This window comes from Leuresthes tenuis, unplaced genomic scaffold (assembly GCF_036924035.1).
Source record: "Leuresthes tenuis unplaced genomic scaffold, fLeuTen1.0.hap1 SCAF_5, whole genome shotgun sequence".
NCBI classification, from domain to species: domain Eukaryota; kingdom Metazoa; phylum Chordata; class Actinopteri; order Atheriniformes; family Atherinopsidae; genus Leuresthes; species Leuresthes tenuis.
The window spans coordinates 26,019,327-26,044,936 of record NW_027325359.1 but is presented as its reverse complement, the minus strand read 5'-3'; the positions used below and the strand labels follow the sequence as shown (position 1 = coordinate 26,044,936).

The 25,610-nt window shown below is 47.1% G+C and overlaps 3 non-coding genes across 3 annotated transcripts; all 3 read left to right on the top strand.

Annotated features, from left to right (window-relative positions):
* Positions 1 to 24,103: 24,103 nt before the first annotated feature.
* Positions 24,104 to 24,217, top strand: LOC140307807 (U5 spliceosomal RNA). The gene has a single exon (XR_011915838.1). It is a non-coding gene; the product is annotated as a U5 spliceosomal RNA (small nuclear RNA).
* Positions 24,218 to 24,525: 308 nt separating this feature from the next.
* On the top strand, positions 24,526 to 24,716 carry LOC140307869 (U2 spliceosomal RNA). Its single transcript, XR_011915894.1, has one exon. It is a non-coding gene; the product is annotated as a U2 spliceosomal RNA (small nuclear RNA).
* A 411-nt stretch (positions 24,717 to 25,127) lies between these two features.
* Positions 25,128 to 25,241, top strand: LOC140308344 (U5 spliceosomal RNA). The gene has a single exon (XR_011916300.1). It is a non-coding gene; the product is annotated as a U5 spliceosomal RNA (small nuclear RNA).
* Positions 25,242 to 25,610: the final 369 nt, after the last annotated feature.

Below are 25,610 nucleotides of genomic sequence, written 5' to 3'. Positions count from 1 at the left end.
AAGAAACGCGACACCGAATGAGCGGTCAGAACAAAGCCTCAATACGGTGTTCCCGTGGTGTTTGTGGCTGCCTTTTCTTTTGCACAGAGTAAAAGACAAGGCAGCCATCGAATAGGGCCCGATTTTTCCTACTTGGTCAGCCATTTAAAAGGGCTAAAGAGTGCTCAGTGCAGCGGGTGGGCGGAGATGCAAAATGACACTCTGGCCACCTCGAAAACCGAGGTTACATCCAGTACCAGGGGCAGCCCAAGCTCTGCCGCAAGTGCGGTGATCATGGGCACCTGGTTGAGGCTTGTACCAAGGTGATATGTGGGAAGTGCAAAGAAATAGGGCACACTTTTGGAGAGTGTCCAAATGGCAGGAAATGTAATCTCTGTGGAGAATTAAATCACCTCTTCTGAGATTGCCCTAAATCTTTTGCCAACAAATTAAAGACGGTAAAGCCACAGTCAAGCCAACAAAGAGAAGGACCAGAGGTGGCAGTTGGTGAACAAAGTGAAGAGGTTGACCCAATAAATTCAAACTTCCCGCCAAAAGCTTGGATTGGAAGTGAGGAGCAAAAAGGAGAGGGGCCTGTAGAGGCCTCACCACTCAGTGCTGAAGTCTGTGAGAATTCACAGGCAGAGGGTGGAGCTACGCTAAATGAGGAGGAAGAGCAGACAGGTGAGTCTAGTGAAGGTACTCACCTCCCCGAAGGTCAACAGCCGAAGAGGACGGCATCTGAGTTGTCCTCTGATTCCCTTTAGCTCTGCAATCAACCCCCAGGGACTCAAAGTTAAATGCAACATTGCATCAGAGGCCAACACCGAGAGTCCGAAAAGGAGAGCTAGTTTCCCAAGAAATAATCTGAGTCTGTAATTTGTTTTGATAACTTAGAAAAACGAAAATGACATGCCTACTTTCCTTTATCCTTTTAATGGTTCTAAACTTCTCAACACTAAATGTGAGAAGTGTGAAATCAAAGACAAGAGCCCAGAGTATTATATCCTTCTTAGACTCCATAAAATCAGATGTGTTTTTAATACAAGAATGTGGACTATCTCTTTTTAAAAATCATAGACAATGGGAGGAAATGTGGCCCCATTTATCGATATGGAGTGGCTCAAATCAAAATAAAAATGATGGTGTGGCCATTCTAATTAAAAATCCGCATGTTCTGGTGTGAGACAGACGGGCACTTTTAGCACACTTGAATTTTATGGGGCAAGACTTTAACCTCTTAAATATTTATGGTTTCAATGGAAAAAATGACAGGTATGACCTTTTAGAAGATTACTCACAAACGGGTAAGAAATGGTAGTATTTCCAGACAATACATGATCAAAACAGGGAGCGGAGGTGGTTCAGCTGCAAGGTGTGAATTTCTGACTAAAGTTTGTAAAAAGCGCGTAAGACAAGGTGCGCATGCCCAACAATGTATGATCAAAAGAGGGAGCGGAGGTTTTCGGCTGCAAGGTCTGAATGTCCAACCATAATTTGTAAAACCGGGGAAGAAAAGGCTCGAAAGCCCGACTATACACAATCAAAAGCGGGAGCGGAGGTGTTCAGCTGCAAGAAGGTCTGAATGTCCACCAATAATTACTGAAAAATGGTTAAGAAAAGGTGCGAATGCCCAACCATACATCATCAAAAGCAGGAGTGGATGTGTTCGGCTACAAGAAGGTTTGAATATCAAATGCGGGAGCGGAGGTGTTCGGCTCTGAGTAGGTGGGAATGTATCCGAATGTATCCTTCTTGCAGCCGAACACCACCTCTCCCGCTTTTGATGATGTATGGGCTGGCATTCTTACCTTTTCTAACACATTTTTCAGCAACTAGGGTGGGACATTCACACCTACTCACAGACAAACACCTCCGCTCTCGCATTTGATGGTGTATAGTAGGGCATTCTCACCCTTTCTCATCAGCTTTTTGCAAATTATGATCTGACATTCACACCTACTGCTTTTTACAAACTATGGTCAGACATTCACACCGTCTTACAGTGCAACACCTCCGCTCCCGCTTTTGATGGTGTATAGTCGGGCATTCAAACCTTTCTTACCCGCTTTTTACAAACTTTGGTCGGACATTCAGACCTTCTTGTAGCCGAAAACCTCCGCTCCCTCTTTTGATCATACATTGTCGGGCATTCGCACCTTTTCTTACCCGCTTTTTACAAACCATGGTGAGACTTTCACACCTTCTTGTAGCCGAACACATCCGCTCCCGCTATTGATTGTGTACAGTTGGATATTTGAACCTTTTCTTACCTTCTTTTTACCAACTATGGTTGGGCATTCACACCTACTTACAGCGGAACACGTCCGGTCTGTCTTTTGATGGTGTATGTTCGGGCATTCGAAGCTTTTCTTACCCGCTTTTTACAAACTATGCTCGGACATTCAAACCTTCTTGTAGCCGAACACATCCACTCCTGCTTTTGATGATGTATGGTTGGGCATTGGAACCTACTTGTTGCCCGCTATTCATTAATTATGGGTGGACATTAAAACCTTGTCGCAGCCAAACACGTCCGCTCCCTGTTTTGATCATGTATGGTTGGACATTCGCACCTTTTCTCACCCGCTTTTTGCAAACAATGGTCAGCAATTCATAGCTTCCTCTCCACCATACTTGTATGGTGGAATATTCACACCCACTTGCATCCGAAGACCTCCGCCCCCACTTTTGTTGATATTTAGTCGGTCATTCGCACCTTACCCGCTTTTGGCAAACTATGGCCTTCTTGCAGCCAAACACCTCTGATCTCGCTTTTGATGATGTAAGGTTGGGCATTCAGACCTTGCTTCACATGCTTTTCACCAAATATAGTCGGACATTCACACCTTCTTGCAGCCGAACACTTCCGCTCCACCTTTTAGTGTTCTATAACACCTTTTTTTCACCGCATTTTATAGATTATGGTTGGAAATTCTCAAACACTCTCATCCGAAGACTTCTCCTCTCGCTTTTGTTAATATATTTGAACTTTAGTCGGACATTCACACCTTCTTGCAGCTGAACCACCTCCGCTCCCTGTTTTGATCATGGTCTGGCAATACTACCTTTTCTTACCCGTTTGTGAGTAATTATGGCTGGACATTCACACCTACTTTCAGCAGAACACCACTTCTCTCGCTTTTGATGATGTATGGACCGGCATTCTTACCTTTTCTAACACATTTTTCAGCAATTATGGTCGGAGATTCACACCTACTCACAGACGAACAACTCCGCTCCCGCATTTGATGGTGTATAGTCGGGCATTCTCACCCTTTCTCATCAGCTTTTTGCAAATTATGATCTGACATCCCTCCCTCCTGAGCTGTCACCTTATCGTGGTGGGGGAGTTTGCGTGCCCCAATGAGTCCGGGAGCTATGTTGCTCGGGGCTTTAAGCCCCTGGTAGGGTCACCCAAGGCAAGCAGATCCTAGATGAGGGACCAGACAAAGAACAGCTCAAAAGACCCCTTATGATGAACAAAAAATTTGGACCTCGTGATCCCTTGCCCGGATATGGGACACCGGGGCCTCCCCCCGGAGCCAGGCCCGGGGGTGGGGCCCGGCAGCGGGCGCCTGGTGGCCGGGTCTGTGCCCATGGGGCTCGGTCGGGCATAGCCCGAAATGATGACGTGGGTCCCCCTTCCGACGGGCTCACCACCCGTGGGAGGGGCCAAGGGGGTCGGGTGCGATGTGAGCTGGGTAGCGGCCGAAGGCAGAGGCCTTGGCGGTCTGATCCTCGGCTACTGAAGCTAGCTCTTGGGACGTGGAATGTCACCTCTCTGTTGGGGAAGGAGCCGGAGCTGGTGCGCGAGGCTGAGCGGTTCCGGCTAGATATAGTCGGACTCACCTCGACGCACGGCTTGGGCTCTGGAACCAGTCCTCTTGAGAGGGGTTGGACTCTCTTCCACTCTGGAGTTGCCCGTGGTGAGAGGCGCAGAGCAGGTGTGGGCATACTTATTGCCCCCCGGCTGTGTGCCAGTACATTGGGGTTTACCCCAGTGAACGAGAGGGTAGCCTCCCTCCGCCTTCGGGTGGGGGGACGAGTCCTGACTGTTGTTTGTGCCTATGCGCCAAACAGCAGTTCAGAGTACCCACCCTTTTTGGAGTCTCTGGGGGAGGCACTGGAGAATGCTCCTACCGGAGACTCCCTCGTTCTGCTGGGGGACTTCAATGCTCACGTGGGCAATGACAGTGAGACCTGGAGGGGTGTGATTGGGAGGAACGGCCCCCCCGATCTGAACCAGAGTGGTGTTATGTTGTTGGACTTCTGTGCTGGTCATGGACTGTCCATAACGAACACCATGTTCAGACATAAGGGTGTCCATATGTGCACTTGGCACCAGGACACCCTTGGCCGCAGTTCGATGATCGACTTTGTGGTTGTATCATCGGACTTGCGGCCGTATGTCCTGGACACTCGGGTGAAGAGAGGGGCGGAGCTGTCAACTGATCACCACCTGGTGGTGAGTTGGCTCCGCTGGTGGGGGAGGATGCCGATCAGACCTGGCAGGCCCAAACGTATTGTGAGGGTCTGCTGGGAGCGTTTGTCAGAATCCCCCGTCAGAAGGAGCTTTAACTCCCACCTCCGGCAGAGCTTCAACCATATCCCGGGGGAGGTGGGGGACATTGAGTCCGAATGGGCCATGTTCCGTGACTCCATTGCCGAGGCAGCTGATCGGAGTTGTGGCCGTAAGGTGGTCGGTGCCTGTCGTGGCGGCAACCCTCGAACCTGCTGGTGGACACCAGTGGTGAGGGAAGCCGTCAAGCTGAAGAAGGAGTCCTATCGGGCCTTTTTGGCCAGTGGGACCCTGGAAGCAGCTGATAGGTACCGACAGGCCAGACGGGCTGCGGCTTCGGCGGTTGCTGAGAAAAAAACTCGGGCCTGGGAGGAGTTCGGTGAGACCATGGAGAACGATTTCCGGACGGCCTCGAAGAGATTCTGGTCCACCATCCGGCGTCTCAGGGGGGGGAAGCGGCTCACAGTCAACACTGTTTACAGTGGGGACGGGGCTTTGCTGACCTCAACTAGGGATGTTGTGAGTCGGTGGGGGGAGTACTTCGAGGAACTCCTCAATCCTACCAACACGTGCTCGGAAGAGGCAGAGTCGGAGAGCTCGGAGACGGGGCCTCCCATTTCTGGGGCTGAGGTTGCCGAGGTGGTCAAAAAGCTCCTCGGTGGCAAGGCCCCGGGGGTGGATGAGGTCCGTCCTGAGTTTCTCAAGGCTCTGGATGTTGTAGGGCTGTCTTGGCTGACACACCTCTGCAGCATCGCGTGGACATCGGGGACAGTGCCTCTGGACTGGCAGATTGGGGTGGTGGTCCCCCTCTTTAAAAAGGGGGACCGGAGGGTGTGTTCCAACTATAGGGGTATCACACTCCTCAGCCTCCCTGGTAAGGTCTATTCGGGGGTATTGGAGAGGAGGATCCGTCGGATAATCGAGCCTCGGATTCAGGAGATGCAGTGTGGCTTTCGTCCTGGCCGTGGAACAGTGGACCAGCTCTATACCCTCGGCAGGATCCTGGAGGGTGCATGGGAGTTCGCCCAACCAGTCTACATGTGTTTTGTGGACTTGGAGAAAGCGTTCGACCGTGTCCCTCGTGGAGTCCTGTGGGGGGTGCTCCGGGAATATGGAGTGCCGGACCCCTTGATAGGGTCCGTTCGGTCTCTGTATGACCGGTGCCAGAGTTTGGTCCGCATTGCCGGCAGTAAGTCGGATACGTTTCCGGTGAGAGTTGGACTCCGTCAGGGCTGCCCTTTGTCACCGATTCTGTTCCTAACTTTTATGGACAGAATTTCTAGGCGCAGCCAGGGCGTTGAGGGTGTCCGATTTGGCGACCTCAGAATCGGGTCTCTGCTTTTTGCAGATGATGTGGTTCTGTTAGCGTCGTCAGGCCGTGACCTTCAGCTCTCACTGGAGCGATTCGCAGCCGAGTGTGAAGCGGCTGGGATGAGAATCAGCACCTCCAAATCCGAGACTATGGTTCTCAGCCGGAAAAGGGTGGAATGCTCTCTCCGGGTCGGGAATGAGATCCTTCCCCAAGTGGAGGAGTTCAAGTATCTCGGGGACTTGTTCACGAGTGAGGGACGAATGGAGCGGGAGATTGACGGGCGGATCGGTGCGGCGTCTGCAGTGTTGTGGGCTCTGCACCGACCCGTCGTTGTGAAGAGGGAGCTGAGCCAGAAGGCGAAGCTCTCTACTTACTGGTCAATCTACGTTCCCATCCTCACCTATGGTCACGAGTTGTGGGTAGTGACCGAAAGAACAAGATCGCGAATACAAGCGGCCGAAATGGGTTTCCTCCGCAGGGTGTCTGGGCTCTCCCTTAGAGATAGGGTGAGAAGCTCAGTCATCCGGGAGGGGCTCGGAGTAGAACCGCTGCTCCTCCGCATTGAGAGGAGTCAGATGAGGTGGCTCGGGCATCTGGTTAGGATGCCCCCTGGGCGCCTCCCTGGGGAGGTGTTCCGGGCACGTCCCACTGGGAGGAGACCCCGGGGAAGACCCAGGACACGCTGGAGAGACTATGTCTCTCGGCTGGCCTGGGAACGCCTCGGGGTCCCCCCGGAAGAGCTGGAGGAAGTGGCCGGGGACAGAGACGTCTGGGTTTCTCTGCTCAAGCTGCTGCCCCCGCGACCCGACCCCCGGATAAGCGGCAGATGATGGATGGATGGATGGATCTGACATCCACACCTACTTGCAGTCGAACAGTTCTGCTCCCGCTTTTGATTATGTTTGGTTGGATATTCGAACCTTTTCTTAACTGCTTTTTACAAACTTTGGTTGGACGTTCACACCTTCTTGTAGCCGAACACATCTACAGCTGCTTTTGATGATGTATGGTTGGGCATTCGCACCATTTTTTTCCCCTTTTTTCAGGAATTATGGGTGGATATTCACATCTTCTTGCAGCGGAACACCTCCTCTCCCACTTATGATCATGTGCGGTTTGATTTTCGAAATTTTTACTTTCATGTTTTCTAGCAATTATTGATGGACCTTCAGACCTTCTTGCAGCTAAACACCTCCGCTCCCGCTTTTGATCATACATTGTTGGGCATTCGCACCTTGTCTTACCAGATTTTTACAAACTTTAGTCGAACATTCACACCTTCTTGCAGCTGAACACCTCCGCTCCCGCTTTTGATGGTGTAAAGTCGGGCTTTCGAGCCTTTTCTTACCCGGTTTTTAGAAATTATGGCTGGACATTCAGACCTTGCAGCCAAACACCTCCGCTCCCTCTTTTGATCATACATGGCAAATGGATTTAATTTTAACAAGTCAGGGGTGAAACTGTTCACCTCCAACATATTTTATTTCCTACGTCATCCATCTGTGCTCGGGGCCAAGGCTGAGATAAACAAGGAGTTATCTCATAGAGAGGAACAAACAAATCCCAGCAGAAACCTTGAGGAGGAACTCCATCTGCCCCCACCCAAGAGGAACTTTGGAAAGGAGAGACATCAGAGGCAAGAAGAGAGGTCTTTATTTGCCCCAAACCCTCTCAACAGCACTAATGACCAGGACCAGGGACCAGGACCAGGACCTTCCCCAGCCCCCCAAACCCCTGACAGGTCATTGTGCTCCTCACCCTCCCTTTCTCCCTCCTCCTCCCCTCACCTGAAATTCACTGAGGAGATGATGGAACGGGTCAATGCTGGGCTTAGATCTACCCCCCAGCCCAATCCCTTTTTATCCCCCATAAACCCCCCACCAAAGCAGCCAAAGGTTCCCCGCCGAGCCCCGCCCCTACTAGAGCAGCCGAAGCGACGGAGCCCAGCCCCACCCCCTTCTGTCCCTTCACGCTGCCACCATGTACTGTCTCCGCAGTCTGATGTGTGATGTGTGAGGGGTCCAGGCTGTGTGAATTCTGACAGTCGTGACTTTTCCCAGGACAAGCTGGGACCCTGTTTATTAGAAGATCTTAAAATTTCTGTACTTTTAGGTGACAGAAGGAGAAATGTGACCCAGTCAAAACACAGAGAGTTGCACTCAAAAAGATCTTTAAATAAAGTAAACATACCTTGTGTGCCACAGACTGCACCCAAACACGAGGGGGCAAATAATACCTCTAAAACACTTAAGTTGGCTTTATTAAATGTTAGGTCTTTAGCTGGGAAAACATTCTTAATTGATGATTTTATCACTGAGCACACCCTGGATTTTATGTTTTTAACTGAAACTTGGTTGGAACAAAATAACAGTGCTGCTGTTCTTATTGAGTCAACCCCTCCTGGTTACAGTTTTATCAGCGAGGCCAGAGTGAGCAGGAGAGGAGGAGGGGTCGCAGTCTTATTCAATGAATCCTTTCAATGTAAGCAGTTATCTCCTGGAAGTTTTCAGTCCTTTGAATATATGGCTATACAGGTGAAGGCCTCACCCAGTGTCCTGTTTCTGAATATTTACAGGCCCCCTAAATACTGTTCAGATTTTTCTGAAGACCTCAGTGAACTGCTGTCTATGATCTGTGTTGATTTTGACTGTATAATTATTGTTGGTGATTTTAACATCCATATGGACAATCCTCAGGACAGAGGGACTAAAGACCTGAGTAACACTCTGGACAACTTTGGGCTGACTCAGCATATAACAGAGCCTACGCACAATAGGGGGCACACTCTAGACTTAGTGATCTCCAAGGGTCTAAGCATTTCAAAGATTACTGTGTCTGATGTGGGCCTGTCTGACCATTCCTGTGTTTTCTTTGAGAGTACGATTTCAGTGCACACAAATGTCTCAACAGCAGTGATCTCAAAACTGAAAACAGTAGAAAGATCTTTAACCAGGTTTTCTCCTTATCACCTGCCCTGTCCGGGGGTTCAGTCAGTGAGCTCGTCAGTAGCTTTAATACTAAAATGTTAAATGTTATGGATACTATTGCTCCCATTAAGGTGAAGGTTATCTCTGGAAGGAAGAAGTCTCCATGGCGAAATTCCACACTGGTGAAAAATGGGAAAAGAGTGTGTCGGAAAGCTGAGCGCCGATGGAGAAAAACAAATCTCCAGGTTCATTATGACATCTATAAAGAGAAACTTCACTCTTATAATTTACAACTGAGGAATGCAAGGAAATCCTACTTCCCTGACATCATCACCAAAAACAGTCATAATGCTCGGGCCTTATTTGCTACAGTTGACAGGCTAACAAACCCTCCTGTGTCAGTGGCAAATGAACTCCATTCCACCATGGCCTGCAATGACTTTGCCAAATTCTTCATAGACAAAGTCCAAAATATTAGACAAGCAGTTGGTACATCAGCAGCAGGTTCAGCATATGTACTGTGTCCACCGAAAACCGGTTTAAACACCATGACACTATTTCAACCCATTAACAGTAAAGACCTGGAGGACATCTTACGTCACCTGAAGTCCTCCTCTTGCTGTTTAGACATCCTACCAACAGGTTTTTTCAAAGGGGTCTCAAAGACTTTGGAGTCAGACCTGTTACTGATTGTGAACCTGTCCTTAACGTCAGGTGTGTTTCCAGAGCCACTAAAAACAGCTGTAATTAAACCTCTGCTGAAAAAGGACAATCTTGATAAGACGCAAATGAACAACTACAGGCCCATCTCAAATCTCCCATTTTTAAGTAAGATCATTGAAAAAGCGGTTTTTCAACAGCTTAATTACTTTTTAACACAAAATAACTGCTATGATACCTTCCAGTCAGGCTTTAGACAGCACCACAGCACTGAGACTGCTCTGACCAAAGTGTTTAATGACATATGTCTGAATACAGACAGTGGAAAAATGTCAGTCTTAGTTTTACTGGATCTCAGTGCTGCCTTTGATACAGTTGACCACAATATATTACTCAAACAACTGGAGAACTGGGCTGGTCTTTCCGGAACTGTACTAAACTGGTTCAAAACATACTTAGAGAACAGGAAGTACTTTGTGTCAATAGGTAACTTTACATCACCTAGAAATTCTGTCCATAAAAGTTAGGAACAGAATCGGTGACAAAGGGCAGCCCTGACGGAGTCCAACTCTCACCGGAAACGTATCCGACTTACTGCCGGCAATGCGGACCAAACTCTGGCACCGGTCATACAGAGACCGAACGGACCCTATCAAGGGGTCCGGCACTCCATATTTCCGGAGCACCCCCCACAGGACTCCACGAGGGACACGGTCGAACGCTTTCTCCAAGTCCACAAAACACATGTAGACTGGTTGGGCGAACTCCCATGCACCCTCCAGGATCCTGCCGAGGGTATAGAGCTGGTCCACTGTTCCACGGCCAGGACGAAAGCCACACTGCATCTCCTGAATCCGAGGCTCGATTATCCGACGGATCCTCCTCTCCAATACCCCCGAATAGACCTTACCAGGGAGGCTGAGGAGTGTGATACCCCTATAGTTGGAACACACCCTCCGGTCCCCCTTTTTAAAGAGGGGGACCACCACCCCAATCTGCCAGTCCAGAGGCACTGTCCCCGATGTCCACGCGATGCTGCAGAGGCGTGTCAGCCAAGACAGCCCTACAACATCCAGAGCCTTGAGAAACTCAGGACGGACCTCATCCACCCCCGGGGCCTTGCCACCGAGGAGCTTTTTGACCACCTCGGCAACCTCAGCCCCAGAAATGGGAGGCCCCGTCTCCGAGCTCTCCGACTCTGCCTCTTCCGAGCACGTGTTGGTAGGATTGAGGAGTTCCTCGAAGTACTCCCCCCACCGACTCACAACATCCCTAGTTGAGGTCAGCAAAGCCCCGTCCCCACTGTAAACAGTGTTGACTGTGAGCCGCTCCCCCCCCCTGAGACGCCGGATGGTGGACCAGAATCTCTTCGAGGCCGTCCGGAAATCGTTCTCCATGGTCTCACCGAACTCCTCCCAGGCCCGAGTTTTTTTCTCAGCAACCGCCGAAGCCGCAGCCCGTCTGGCCTGTCGGTACCTATCAGCTGCTTCCAGGGTCCCACTGGCCAAAAAGGCCCGATAGGACTCCTTCTTCAGCTTGACGGCTTCCCTCACCACTGGTGTCCACCAGCAGGTTCGAGGGTTGCCGCCACGACAGGCACCGACCACCTTACGGCCACAACTCCGATCAGCTGCCTCGGCAATGGAGTCACGGAACATGGCCCATTCGGACTCAATGTCCCCCACCTCCCCCGGGATATGGTTGAAGCTCTGCCGGAGGTGGGAGTTAAAGCTCCTTCTGACGGGGGATTCTGACAAACGCTCCCAGCAGACCCTCACAATACGTTTGGGCCTGCCAGGTCTGATCGGCATCCTCCCCCACCAGCGGAGCCAACTCACCACCAGGTGGTGATCAGTTGACAGCTCCGCCCCTCTCTTCACCCGAGTGTCCAGGACATACGGCCGCAAGTCCGATGATACAACCACAAAGTCGATCATCGAACTGCGGCCAAGGGTGTCCTGGTGCCAAGTGCACATATGGACACCCTTATGTCTGAACATGGTGTTCGTTATGGACAGTCCATGACCAGCACAGAAGTCCAACAACATAACACCACTCTGGTTCAGATCGGGGGGGCCGTTCCTCCCAATCACACCCCTCCAGGTCTCACTGTCATTGCCCACGTGAGCATTGAAGTCCCCCAGCAGAACGAGGGAGTCTCCGGTAGGAGCATTCTCCAGTGCCTCCCCCAGAGACTCCAAAAAGGGTGGGTACTCTGAACTGCTGTTTGGCGCATAGGCACAAACAACAGTCAGGACTCGTCCCCCCACCCGAAGGCGGAGGGAGGCTACCCTCTCGTTCACTGGGGTAAACCCCAATGTACTGGCACACAGCCGGGGGGCAATAAGTATGCCCACACCTGCTCTGCGCCTCTCACCACGGGCAACTCCAGAGTGGAAGAGAGTCCAACCCCTCTCAAGAGGACTGGTTCCAGAGCCCAAGCCGTGCGTCGAGGTGAGTCCGACTATATCTAGCCGGAACCGCTCAGCCTCGCGCACCAGCTCCGGCTCCTTCCCCAACAGAGAGGTGACATTCCACGTCCCAAGAGCTAGCTTCAGTAGCCGAGGATCAGACCGCCAAGGCCTCTGCCTTCGGCCGCTACCCAGCTCACATCGCACCCGACCCCCTTGGCCCCTCCCACGGGTGGTGAGCCCGTCGGAAGGGGGACCCACGTCATCATTTCGGGCTATGCCCGACCGAGCCCCATGGGCACAGACCCGGCCACCAGGCGCCCGCTGCCGGGCCCCACCCCCGGGCCTGGCTCCGGGGGGAGGCCCCGGTGTCCCATATCCGGGCAAGGGATCACGAGGTCCAAATTTTTTGTTCATCATAAGGGGTCTTTTGAGCTGTTCTTTGTCTGGTCCCTCATCTAGGATCTGCTTGCCTTGGGTGACCCTACCAGGGGCTTAAAGCCCCGAGCAACATAGCTCCCGGACTCATTGGGGCACGCAAACTCCCCCACCACGATAAGGTGACAGCTCAGGAGGGAGGGATGTCAGATCATAATTTGCAAAAAGCTGATGAGAAAGGGTGAGAATGCCCAACTATACACCATCAAATGCGGGAGCGGAGTTGTTCGTCTGTGAGTAGGTGTGAATCTCCGACCATAATTGCTGAAAAATGTGTTAGAAAAGGTAAGAATGCCGGTCCATACATCATCAAAAGCGAGAGAAGTGGTGTTCTGCTGAAAGTAGGTGTGAATGTCCAGCCATAATTACTCACAAACGGGTAAGAAAAGGTAGTATTGCCAGACCATACATGATCAAAACAGGGAGCGGAGGTGGTTCAGCTGCAAGAAGGTGTGAATGTCCGACTAAAGTTCAAATATATTAACAAAAGCGAGAGGAGAAGTCTTCGGATGAGAGTGTTTGAGAATTTCCAACCATAATCTATAAAATGCGGTGAAAAAAAGGTGTTATAGAACACTAAAAGGTGTAGCGGAAGTGTTCGGCTGCAAGAAGGTGTGAATGTCCGACTATATTTGGTGAAAAGCATGTGAAGCAAGGTCTGAATGCCCAACCTTACATCATCAAAAGCGAGATCAGAGGTGTTTGGCTGCAAGAAGGCCATAGTTTGCCAAAAGCGGGTAAGGTGCGAATGACCGACTAAATATCAACAAAAGAGGTCTTCGGATGCAAGTGGGTGTGAATATTCCACCATACAAGTATGGTGGAGAGGAAGCTATGAATTGCTGACCATTGTTTGCAAAAAGCGGGTGAGAAAAGGTGCGAATGTCCAACCATACATGATCAAAACAGGGAGCGGACGTGTTTGGCTGCGACAAGGTTTTAATGTCCACCCATAATTAATGAATAGCGGGCAACAAGTAGGTTCCAATGCCCAACCATACATCATCAAAAGCAGGAGTGGATGTGTTCGGCTACAAGAAGGTTTGAATGTCCGAGCATAGTTTGTAAAAAGCGGGTAAGAAAAGCTTCGAATGCCCGAACATACACCATCAAAAGACAGACCGGACGTGTTCCGCTGTAAGTAGGTGTGAATGCCCAACCATAGTTGGTAAAAAGAAGGTAAGAAAAGGTTCAAATATCCGACTGTACACAATCAATAGCGGGAGCGGATGTGTTCGGCTACAAGAAGGTGTGAAAGTCTCACCATGGTTTGTAAAAAGCGGGTAAGAAAAGGTGCGAATGCCCGACAATGTATGATCAAAAGAGGGAGCGGAGGTTTTCGGCTACAAGAAGGTCTGAATGTCCGACCAAAGTTTGTAAAAAGCGGGTAAGAAAGGTTTGAATGCCCGACTATACACCATCAAAAGCGGGAGCGGAGGTGTTGCACTGTAAGACGGTGTGAATGTCTGACCATAGTTTGTAAAAAGCAGTAGGTGTGAATGTCAGATCATAATTTGCAAAAAGCTGATGAGAAAGGGTGAGAATGCCCTACTATACACCATCAAATGCGAGAGCGGAGGTGTTTGTCTGTGAGTAGGTGTGAATGTCCCACCCTAGTTGCTGAAAAATGTGTTAGAAAAGGTAAGAATGCCAGCCCATACATCATCAAAAGCGGGAGAGGTGGTGTTCGGCTGCAAGAAGGTGTGAATATCCAGCCATAATTACTCACAAACGGGTAAGAAAAGGTAAGAATACCAAACCATAAATTATCAAAAGCGGCAGCAGAGATGTTCGGCTGGTATTTATAAATGTCTAGATAGATTTGAACAAAAAACAACGTAGTATTTTGCAGTAAAAGAAAGAAAGGTTCAGAAATCCGAGAAAAAGCTTTTCATGAGTTCTGCATGATTTGGGATTTTGCTTATAAAATGCATTCCTTCAATCAAACTATGGTAAAACGGCTTTTACCTTCATATTTATCAATGTCTAGATCGACTTCAACAAAGAACAACATTAGATTTTGCAGTAGAAGAAAGAGAGACACTGAAGGATCAGGAATCCGAGAATAAGCTTATTTTCATACGTTCTGCATGATTTGGGATTTTGCTATAAAATGAATTCCTTCACTCAAACTATGTTAAAACTGCTTTTACCTTCATATTTATCAATGTCTAGATCGACTTCAACAAAGAACAACATTGTATATTGCAGTAGAAGAAAGAGCAACACTGAAGGAACAGGAATCCGAGAATAAGCTTACTTTCATACGTTCTGCATGATTTGGGATTTTATGTATAAAATGAATTCCTTCACTCAAACCAAGTGAAAACTTCTTTGTCCTTCATATTTATCAATGTCTAGATCGACTTCAACAAAGAACAACATTGTATATTGCAGTAGAAGAAAGAGAGACACTGAAGGAACAGGAATCCGAGAATAAGCTTCTTTTCATACGTTCTGCATGATTTGGGATTTTGCTATAAAATGAATTCCTTCACTCAAACTATGTTAAAACTGCTTTTAACTTCATATTTATCAATGTCTAGATCGACTTCAACAAAGAACAACATTGTATATTGCAGTAGAAGAAAGAGCAACACTGAAGGAACAGGAATCCGAGAATAAGCTTATTTTCATACGTTCTGCATGATTTCGGATTTTCCTATAAAATGAATTGCTTTGCTCAAACCAAGTTAAAATTGCTTTGTCTTCATATTTATCAATGTCAACGCAGTTTTAACATAGTTTGAGTGAAGGAATTCATTTTAAAACAAAATCTCAAAACATGCACAACACATGAAAAGCTTATTCTCGGATTCCTGATCCTTCAGTGTTGCTATTTGTTATATTGCAAAGTACAACGTGTTTTCTTTGTTTTGTTTAAATCTATCTCGACATTGATAAATATGGAAGGACAAAGCAGGTTTAACTTGGTTTGAGCAAAGCAATTCATTTTGTAGCAAAATCCGAAATCGTGAAGAACTCATGAAAGCAAGCTTATACTCGGATTCCTGAAACTTTTAGATCTTAGATTTGCTCTTTCTTTTACTGCAAAGTACGTTGGGTTTTTTTTTTGTTTAAATCTTTCTAGACAAGGTAAATATGAAGGACAAATCAGTTTTAACATAGTTTGAGTGAAGGAATGCATTTTATAAGCAAAATCCCAAATCATGCAAAACTAACGAAAAGCTTTTTCTCGCTTTTCACTGCTTTTTACAAACTGGTCGGACGTTCACACCTTCTTGCAGCCGAACAATTCCGCTTCCACTTTTGATGGTGTATATTCGGGCATTCAAACCTTTTCTTACCCGCTTTTTACAAACCATGGTCGGACTTTCACACCTTCTTGCAGCCGAACACCACCTCTCCCGCTTTTGATGATGTATGGTCCAGCATTCTTACCTTTTCTAACACATTTTTCAGCAATTATGGTCGGACATTCACACCTACTCACAGCCAAACACTTCCGCTCCCGCATTTGATGGTGTTTAGTCAGGCATTCTCACCCTTTCTCATCAACTTTTTGCATATGATCTGATATTCACACCTACTTGCAGTCGAACACCTCTGCTTCCGCTTTTGATGGTACATATGTGGGCATTCGAACCTTTTGTTACCCGCTTTTTACATACCATGGGTGGACTTTCACACCTTCTTGTAGCCGAACAACTCTGCTCCCGCTATTGATTGTGTACAGTCGGGTATTTTAACCTTTTCTTACCCGCTTTTTACCAACTATGGTCGGACATTCACACCTTCTTACAGCGGAACACGTCCGCTCCCTCTTTTGATGGTGTATGTTCGGGCATTCGAACCTTTTCTTACCTGCTTTTTACAAACCATGGTCGGACTTTCACACCTTCTTGTAGCCGAACACCTCCGCTCCCTCTTTTGATCATACATTGTTGGGCATTCGCACCTTGTCTTACCCGCTTTTTACAAACTATAGTCAGACATTCACACGTTGCAGCTGAACCACCTCCGCTCCCTGTTTTGATCATGTATGGTCTGGCAATACTAGCTTTTCTTACCCGTTTGTGAGTAATTATGGCTGGACATTCACACCTACTTGCAGTCGAACAGCTCTGCTCCCGCTTTTGATTTTGTTTGGTTGGATATTCGACGCTTTTCTTAACTGCTTTTTACAAACTTTGGTCGGACGTTCAAACCTTCTTGCAACCGAACACCTCCGCTTCCGCTTTTGATGGTATATATTCGGGAATTCGAACCTTTTCTTACCCGCTTTTTACAAACCATGGTCGGACTTTCACACCTTCTTGTAGCCGAACAACTCCACTCACGCTATTGATTGTGTACAGTCGGGTAGTTTAACCTTTTCTTACCCGCTTTTTACCAACTATGGTTGGACATTCACACCGTCTTACAGCGGAACACCTCCGCTTCCGCTTTTGATGGTGTATAGTCGGGCATTCGAACCTTTTCTTACCCGCTTTTTACAAACTATGGTCGGACATTCAATCCTTCTTGTAGCCGAAAAGCTCCGCTCCCTCTTTTGATCATACATTGTCGGGCATTTGCAACTTTTCTTACCCGCTTTTTACAAACCATGGTCGGACTGTCACACCTTCTTGTAGCTGAACACATCCGCTCCCACTATTGATTGTGTACAGTCAGGTTTTTTAACGTTTTCTTACCCGCTTCTTACCAACTCTGGTCGGACATTCACACCTTCTTAAAGCGGAACACGTCCGCTCCCTCTTTTGATGGTGTATGTTTGGGCATTCGAACCTTTTCTTACCCGCTTTTTACAAACTATGCTCGGACATTCAAACCTTCTTGTAGCCGAACACATCCACTCCTGCTTTTGATGATGTGTGGTTGGGCATTCGAACCTACTTCTTGCCCGCTTTTCATTAATTATGGGTGGACATTCACACCTTGTCGCAGCCAAACACCTCCGCTCCCTGTTTTGATCATGTATGGTTGGACATTCGCACCTTTTCTCAACCGCTTTTTGCAAACTATGGTCAGCAATTCACAGCTTCCTCTCCACCATACTTGTATGGTGGAAGATTCACACCCACTTGCATCCGAAGACCTCCGCCCCCACTTTTGTTGATATTTAGTCGGTCATTCGCACCTTACCCGCTTTTGGCAAACTATGGCCTTCTTGCAGCCAAACACCTCTGATCTCGCTTTTGATGATGTAAGGTTGGGCATTCAGACCTTGCTTCCCCTGCTTTTCACCAAATATAGTCGGACATTCACACCTTCTTGCAGCCGAACACTTCCGCTCCACCTTTTAGTGTTCTATAACACCTTTTTTTCACCGCATTTTATAGATTATGGTTGGAAATTCTCAACCATTGTCATCCGAAGACCTCTCCTCCCGCTTTTGTTAATATATTTGAACTTTAGTCGGACATTCACACCTTCTTGCAGCTGAACCACCTCCGCTCCCTGTTTTGATCATGTATGGTCTGGCAATACTACCTTTTCTTACCCGTTTGTGAGTAATTATGGCTGGACATTCACACCTACTTTCAGCAGAACACCACCTCTCTCGCTTTTGATGATGTATGGACCGGCATTCTTACCTTTTCTAACACATTTTTCAGCAATTATGGTCGGACATTCCCACCTACTCAGAGCCGAACACCTCCGCTCCCGCATTTGATGGTGTATAGTCGGGCATTCTCACTCTTTCTCATCAGCTTTTTGCAAATTATGATCTGATATTCACAGCTGCTTTTGATAATGTATGGTTGGGCATTCGCACCTTTTTTTACCCATTTTTCAGGAATTATGGGTGGACATTCACACCGTCTTGCAGCTGAAAACATCCTCTCCCGCTTATGATCATGTGCGGTTTGATATTCGAAAATTTTCTTTCATGTTTTAAAGAAATTATTGATGGACATTCAGACCTTCTTGCAGCTGAACCCCTCTGCTCGCGCTTTTGATGGTGTATAGTAGGGCTTTCGAGCCTTTTCTTCCCGGTTTTTACAAATTATGGTTGGACATTCAGACCTTCTTGCAACCTAACACCTCCGCTCCCTCTTTTGATCATACATTGTCTGGCATTCGCACCTTGTCTTACGCGCTTTTTACAAACTTTAGTCGGACATTCAGACCTTCTTGCAGCTGAACCACCTCCGCTCCCTGTTTTGATCATGTATGGTCTGGCAATACTACCTTTTCTTACCCGTTTGTGAGTAATTTTGGCTGGACATTCACAACTACTCAAAGCCGAACAACTCCGCTACCGCATTTGATGGTGTATAGTCGGGCATTCTCACCCTTTCTCATCAGCTTTTTGCAAATTATGATCTGACATTCACACCTACTTGCAGTCGAACAGCTCTGCTCCCGCTTTTGATTATGTTTGGTTGGATATTCGAACCTTTTCTTCACTGCTTTTTACAAACTTTGTTCGGAGGTACACGTCTTCTTGAAGCCGAACACCTCCGCTTCCGCTTTTGATGGTGTATAGTCGGGCTTTCGAGCCTTTTCTTACCTGGTTTTTAGAAATTATGGTTGGACATTCAGACCTCGCAGCCGAACACCTCCGCTCCCTCTTTTGATCATACATTGTCGGTTATTCGCACCTTGTCTTACCCGCTTTTTACAAACTATAGTCAGACATTCACACGTTGCAGCTGAACCACCTCTGCTCCCTGTTTTGATTATGTATGGTCTGGCAATACTACCTTTTCTTACCCGGTTGTGAGTAATTATGGCTGGACATTCACACCTACTTGCAGTCGAACAGCTCTGCTCCCGCTTTTGATTTTGTTTGGTTGGATATTCGAACCTTTTCTTAACTGCTTTTTACAAACTTTGGTCGGACGTTCACACCTTCTTGCAGCCGAACAACTCCACTCCCGCTATTTATTGTGTACAGTCGGGTAGTTTAACCTTTTCTTACCCGCTTTTTACCAACTATGGTCGGACATTCACACCGTCTTACAGCGGAACACCTCCGCTTCCGCTTTTGATGGTGTATAGTCGGGCATTCGAACCTTTTCTTACCCGCTTTTTACAAACTATGGTCGGACATTCAAACCTTCTTGTAGCCGAAAGCCTCCGCTGCCTCTTTTGATCATACATTGTCGGGCATTCGCACCCTTTCTTACCCGCTTTTTATAAAACCATGGTCGGACTGTCACAACTTCTTGTAGCCGAACACATCTGCTCCCGCTATCGATTGTGTACAGTTGGGTTTTTTAACCTTTTCTTACCCGCTTTTTACCAGCTCTGGTCGGACATTCACACCTTCTTACAGCGGAACACGTCCGCTCCCTCTTTTGATGGTGTATTTTCGGGCATTCAAACCTTTTCTTACCCGCTTTTTACAAACTATGCTCGGACATTCAGACCTTCTTGCAGCTGAATCACCTCCGCTCCCTGTTTTGATTATGTATGGTCTGGCAATACTACCTTTTCTTACCCGTTTGTGAGTAATTATGGCTGGACATTCACACCTACTTTCAGCAGAACACCACCTCTCTCGCTTTTGATGATGTATGGACCGGCATTCTTACCTTTTCTAACACATTTTTCAGCAATTATGGTCGGACATTCCCACCTACTCAGAGCCGAACACCTCCGTTCCCGCATTTGATGGTGTATAGTCGGGCATTCTCACTCTTTCTCATCAGCTTTTTGCAAATTATGATCTGATATTCACAGCTGCTTTTGATAATGTATGGTTGGGCATTCGCACCTTTTTTTACCCATTTTTCAGGAATTATGGGTGGACATTCACACCGTCTTGCAGCTGAAAACATCCTCTCCCGCTTATGATCATGTGCGGTTTGATATTCGAAAATTTTCTTTCATGTTTTAAAGAAATTATTGATGGACATTCAGACCTTCTTGCAGCTGAACCCCTCTGCTCGCGCTTTTGATGGTGTATAGTAGGGCTTTCGAGCCTTTTCTTCCCGGTTTTTACAAATTATGGTTGGACATTCAGACCTTCTTGCAACCTAACACCTCCGCTCCCTCTTTTGATCATACATTGTCTGGCATTCGCACCTTGTCTTACGCGCTTTTTACAAACTTTAGTCGGACATTCAGACCTTCTTGCAGCTGAACCACCTCCGCTCCCTGTTTTGATCATGTATGGTCTGGCAATACTACCTTTTCTTACCCGTTTGTGAGTAATTTTGGCTGGACATTCACACCTACTCAAAGCCGAACAACTCCGCTACCGCATTTGATGGTGTATAGTCGGGCATTCTCACCCTTTCTCATCAGCTTTTTGCAAATTATGATCTGACATTCACACCTACTTGCAGTCGAACAGCTCTGCTCCCGCTTTTGATTATGTTTGGTTGGATATTCGAACCTTTTCTTAACTGCTTTTTACAAACTTTGTTCGGAGGTACACGTCTTCTTGAAGCCGAACACCTCCGCTTCCGCTTTTGATGGTGTATATTCAGGCTTTCGAGCCTTTTCTTACCTGGTTTTTAGAAATTATGGTTGGACATTCAGACCTTGCAGCCGAACACCTCCGCTCCCTCTTTTGATCATACATTGTCGGTTATTCGCACCTTGTCTTACCCGCTTTTTGCAAACTATAGTCAGACATTCACACGTTGCAGCTGAACCACCTCTGCTCCCTGTTTTGATTATGTATGGTCTGGCAATACTACCTTTTCTTACCCGGTTGTGAGTAATTATGGCTGGACATTCACACCTACTTGCAGTCGAACAGCTCTGCTCCCGCTTTTGATTTTGTTTGGTTGGATATTCGAACCTTTTCTTAACTGCTTTTTACAAACTTTGGTCGGACGTTCACACCTTCTTGCAGCCGAACACCTCCGCTTCCGCTTTTGATAGTATATATTCGGGCATTCGAACCTTTTGTTACCCGCTTTTTACAAACCATGGGTGGACTTTCACACCTTCTTGTACCCGAACAACCCTGCTCCCGCTATTGGTGGTGTACAGTCGGGTATTTGAACCTTTTCTTACCCGCTTTTTACAAACTATGGTCGGACATTCACACCTTCTTACAGCGGAACACGTCTGCTCCACCTTTTAGTGTTCTATCACACCTTTTTTTCACCGCATTTTATGGATTATGGTTGGAAATTCTCAACCACTCTCATCCGAAGACCTCTCCTCCCGCTTTTGTGAATATATTTGAACTTTAGTCGGACATTCACACCTTCTTGCAGCTGAACCACCTCCGCTCCCTGTTTTGATCATGTATGATCTGGCAATACTACATTTTCTTACCTGTTTGTGAGTAATTATGGCTGGACATTCACACCTACTTTCAGCAGAACACCACCTCTCTCGCTTTTGATGATGTATGGACCGGCATTCTTACCTTTTCTAACACATTTTTCAGCAATTATGTTCGGAGATTCACACCTACTAACAGACGAACAACTCCGCTCCCGCATTTGATGGTGTATAGTTGTTGTTTTGCAAATTATGATCTGACATTCACACTTACTTGCAGTCGAACAGTTCTGCTCCCGCTTTTGATTATGTTTGGTTGGATATTCGAAACTTTTCTTAACTGCTCTTTACAAACTTTGGTTGGACGTTCAAACCTTCTTGTAGCCGAACACATCCACAGCTGCTTTTGATGATGTATGGTTGGGTATTCGCACCTTTTTTTTACCCATTTTTCAGTAATTATGGGTGGACATTCACACCTTCTTGCAGCTGAACACCTCCTCTCCCACTTATGATCATGTGCGGTTTGATTTTCAAAATTTTTACTTTAATTTTTTCTAGCAATTATTGATGGACATTCAGACCTTCTTGCAGCTGAACAACTCCGCTCCCGCTTTTGATCATAAATTGTCGGGCATTCGAACCTTTTCTTACCCGCTTTTTACAAAACTTGGTCGGACTTTCACACCTTTTAGTAGCCGAACAACTCCGCTCCCGCTATTGATTGTGTACAGTCGGGTATTTTAACCTTTTCTTACCCGCTTTTTACCAACTATGGTCGGACATTCATAACTTCTTACAACGGAACACCTCCGCTCCTTATTTTGATGATGTATGGTTGGGCATTCAAACCTACTTGTTGCCCGCTTTTCATTAATTATGGGTGGACATTCACACCTTGTCGCAGCCAAACACCTCCGCTCCCTGTTTTGATGGTGTATAATGGTGGACATTCGCACCTTTTCTCACCCGCTTTTTACTATGGTCGGCCATTCACAGCTTCCTCTCCACCATACTTGTATGGTGGGATATTCACACCCACTTGCATCCGAAGACCTCCGCCCCCACTTTTGTTGATATTTAGTCGGTCATTCGCACCTTACCCGCTTTTGGCAAACTATGGCCTTCTTGCAGCCAAACACCTGATCTCGCTTTTGATGATGTAAGGTTGGGCATTCAGACCTTGCTTCACCTACTTTTCACCAAATATAGTCGGACATTCACACCTTCTTGCAGCCGAACACTTCCGCTCCACTTTTGAGTGTTCTATGTAGCATTCACACCTTTTTCTTCACCGCATTTTATAGATTATGGTTGGAAATTCTCACCCACTCTCATCCGAAGACCTTTCCTCCCGCTTTTGTTAATGTATAGTCGGGCATGAGAACCTTTTCTTACCCGCTTTTTACAAATTATGGTTGGACATTCACACCTACTTGCAGCCGAATACTGATACTGATCCTCCCGTAATAAAATGGTCGGATCTTATCAAACACACTTTGTTTCTTGTGACAATCAAGTCAGCGAAACAGCGTATACACGTCAAGACACTGAATCAAGTTTGCCACAAGAACTCATAAGTTTGGCAGTATTGCTCTGCCGTCAGCAATCATACAACCATTTTATTTTCGTGAGACATGTGCAGGCACCTGTTCATCTACTGTTCTATCACTATGAATTAGTTTATCTATTATCAATAAGGATACTTCTACAACTACTATCAAAGTATGTCCGGACTTCTTATGTTGTCAGTTGCTATATATGAATAAGTGGGTAGCTACTGACAAGCATTAAGCATGTCACACAGCCCAAACATATAACATTTCAGGACACACCACACAGTTAACAACCACAGTGAAGCGTGTCAAAGCCCAAACATGTAACATTCAACGGGACACTTACACAACACATTCAAATCAAACAGTCAGACAACATACAAGAACATATACCCCAGCCGGCATTGCTCCCTGCCTATTTTCCTACAGCTCACTATGTGTGCGCACACCTTTATTCACAAACTCTTCAACTTATACTCTTTTACCGAAGCTGCTACAGCTCGATTGGCCGAATACCCTTAGATCCTATTTCGGTGAATTTGACATCTGCCTTACATGTAACAGATTAGCGATTTAGTTTGAGTGAAGGAATTCATTTTATAGCAAAATCCCAAATCGTGAAGAACTCATGAAAGTAAGCTTATTCTCGGATTCATGAAACTTTAGATTTGCTCTGTCTTTTACTGCAAAGTACAACGTTGTTTTTTTTGTTTAAATCTTTCTAGACATGGTAAATATGAAGGACAAAGCAGTTTTAACATAGTTTGAGTGAAGGAATTCATTTTATAGATAAAATCCCAAGAGTCTGCTGAGAAACAAGAATGAATGCGAAGTAGACTTTAACACGGCTCTAGGAGCGAGCCGAGTGTGGGCTAACCGGGAGAATTGCTTGAAAGAAACGCGACACCGAATGAGCGGTCAGAACAAAGCCTCAATACGGTTTTCCCGTGGTGTTTTTGTTGCTGCCTTGTCTTTTGCACAGAGTAAAAGACAAGGCAGCCATCGAATAGGACCCGATTGTTCCTACTTGGTCAGCCGAGGAGCAAGGGGGGGAGCAAGCGTCTCAACCAAGCAAAGCTCACCATGGGGAAGGTGGCTATGCCAACTAGCCTGATGCCCTGCTCCCGCAGTGATGGATAATCGTACTCTGGTTTCTCTTCATAACGTACAAGTCTTTCGCCTTTTACTAAAGACATCCGTGGAAAGCAGCACTAATGAGTTGTTTCTATTTTTGGCAGGCTTTACCTTTGCGGGTGAAGCCCTTTCCGTCTGTGCAAAAGAAATCTTGTTACTGTGCAGAGTGACTTCTCTGAGTAGAGTCGCCTTACTTGTTGCAACTGTGCCGATGTTTGAAGCTGGAGTGCAACGTTGTTGCTTGGATGGTGCTTGCTGGAGCGTGCGGGAGTGCAAAGTTATACCATTTAAAAGGGCTGAAGAGTGCTCAGTGCAGCGGGTGGGCGGAGGTGCAAAGTGACACTCTGGCCACCTATGGCCATAAAAAGAACACCGCTACAAGTGCGCATTGTGCCAGGAAGGGCCCTTGGACGTGAACCAGTGGACAGATATCACTTCTCGGCCTTTTGGCTAAGATCAAGTGTAGTACCTGTTCTTATCAGTTTAATATCTGATATGGCCTTTGTACGAGGACTACATATTAAATTGATTTTTAGCAATAGGAGTTGAAAAAGGAGCTTGCTCCGTTCACTCCAAGCATCGACCCGGTACTGCAGTGCCGCTGGGAACGGTGCGCTCTTCTCTGCTCTTGTGAAAAAGCAAACAGTGGTGCAGGATGGAAGTTTCAGGGAGCCCAAGATGAAACTTTCTTTTAGTCTGCTGAGAAAAGAGAGTGAATGCGAAGTAGACTTTAACACAGCTCTGGGGGCAAGCCGAGTGCGGGCTAACCGGGAGAATTACTTGAAAGAAACGCGACACTGAATGAGCGGTCAGAACAAAGCCTCAATACAGTGTTCCCGTGGTGTTTGTGGCTGCCTTGTCTTTTGCACAGAGTAAAAGACAAGGCAGCCATCGAATAGGGCCCGATTTTTCCTACTTGGTCAGCCGAGGAGCATGGAGGGGGAGCAAGCGTCTCAACCAAGCAAAGCTCACCATGGGGAAGGTGGCTATGCCAACTAGCCTGATGCCCTGCTCCCGCAGTGACAGATAATTGTACTCTGGTTTCTCTTCATAATGTACAAGTCTTTCGCCTTTTACTAAAGACTTCCGTGGAGAGCAGCACTAATGAGTTGTTGCTATTTTTGGCAGGCTTTACCTTTGCGGGTGAAGCCCTTTCTGTCTGTGCAAAAGAAATCTTGTTACTGTGCAGAGTGACTTCTCTGAGTAGAGTTGCCTTACTTGTTGCGACTGTGCCGATGTTTGAAGCTGGAGTGCAAAGTTGTTGCTTGAATGGTGCTCGCTGGAGCGTGCGGGAGTGCAAAGTTATACCATTTAAAAGGGCTGAAGAGTGCTCAGTGCAGCGGGTGGGCGGAGATGCAAAGTGACACTCTGGCCACCTCGAAAACCGAGGTTACATCCAGTACCAGGGGCAGCCCAAGCTCTGCCGCAAGTGTGGTGAGCATGGGCACCTGGTTGAGGCTTGTACCAAGGTGATATGTGGGAAGTGCAGAGAAATTGGGGACACTTTTGGAGAGT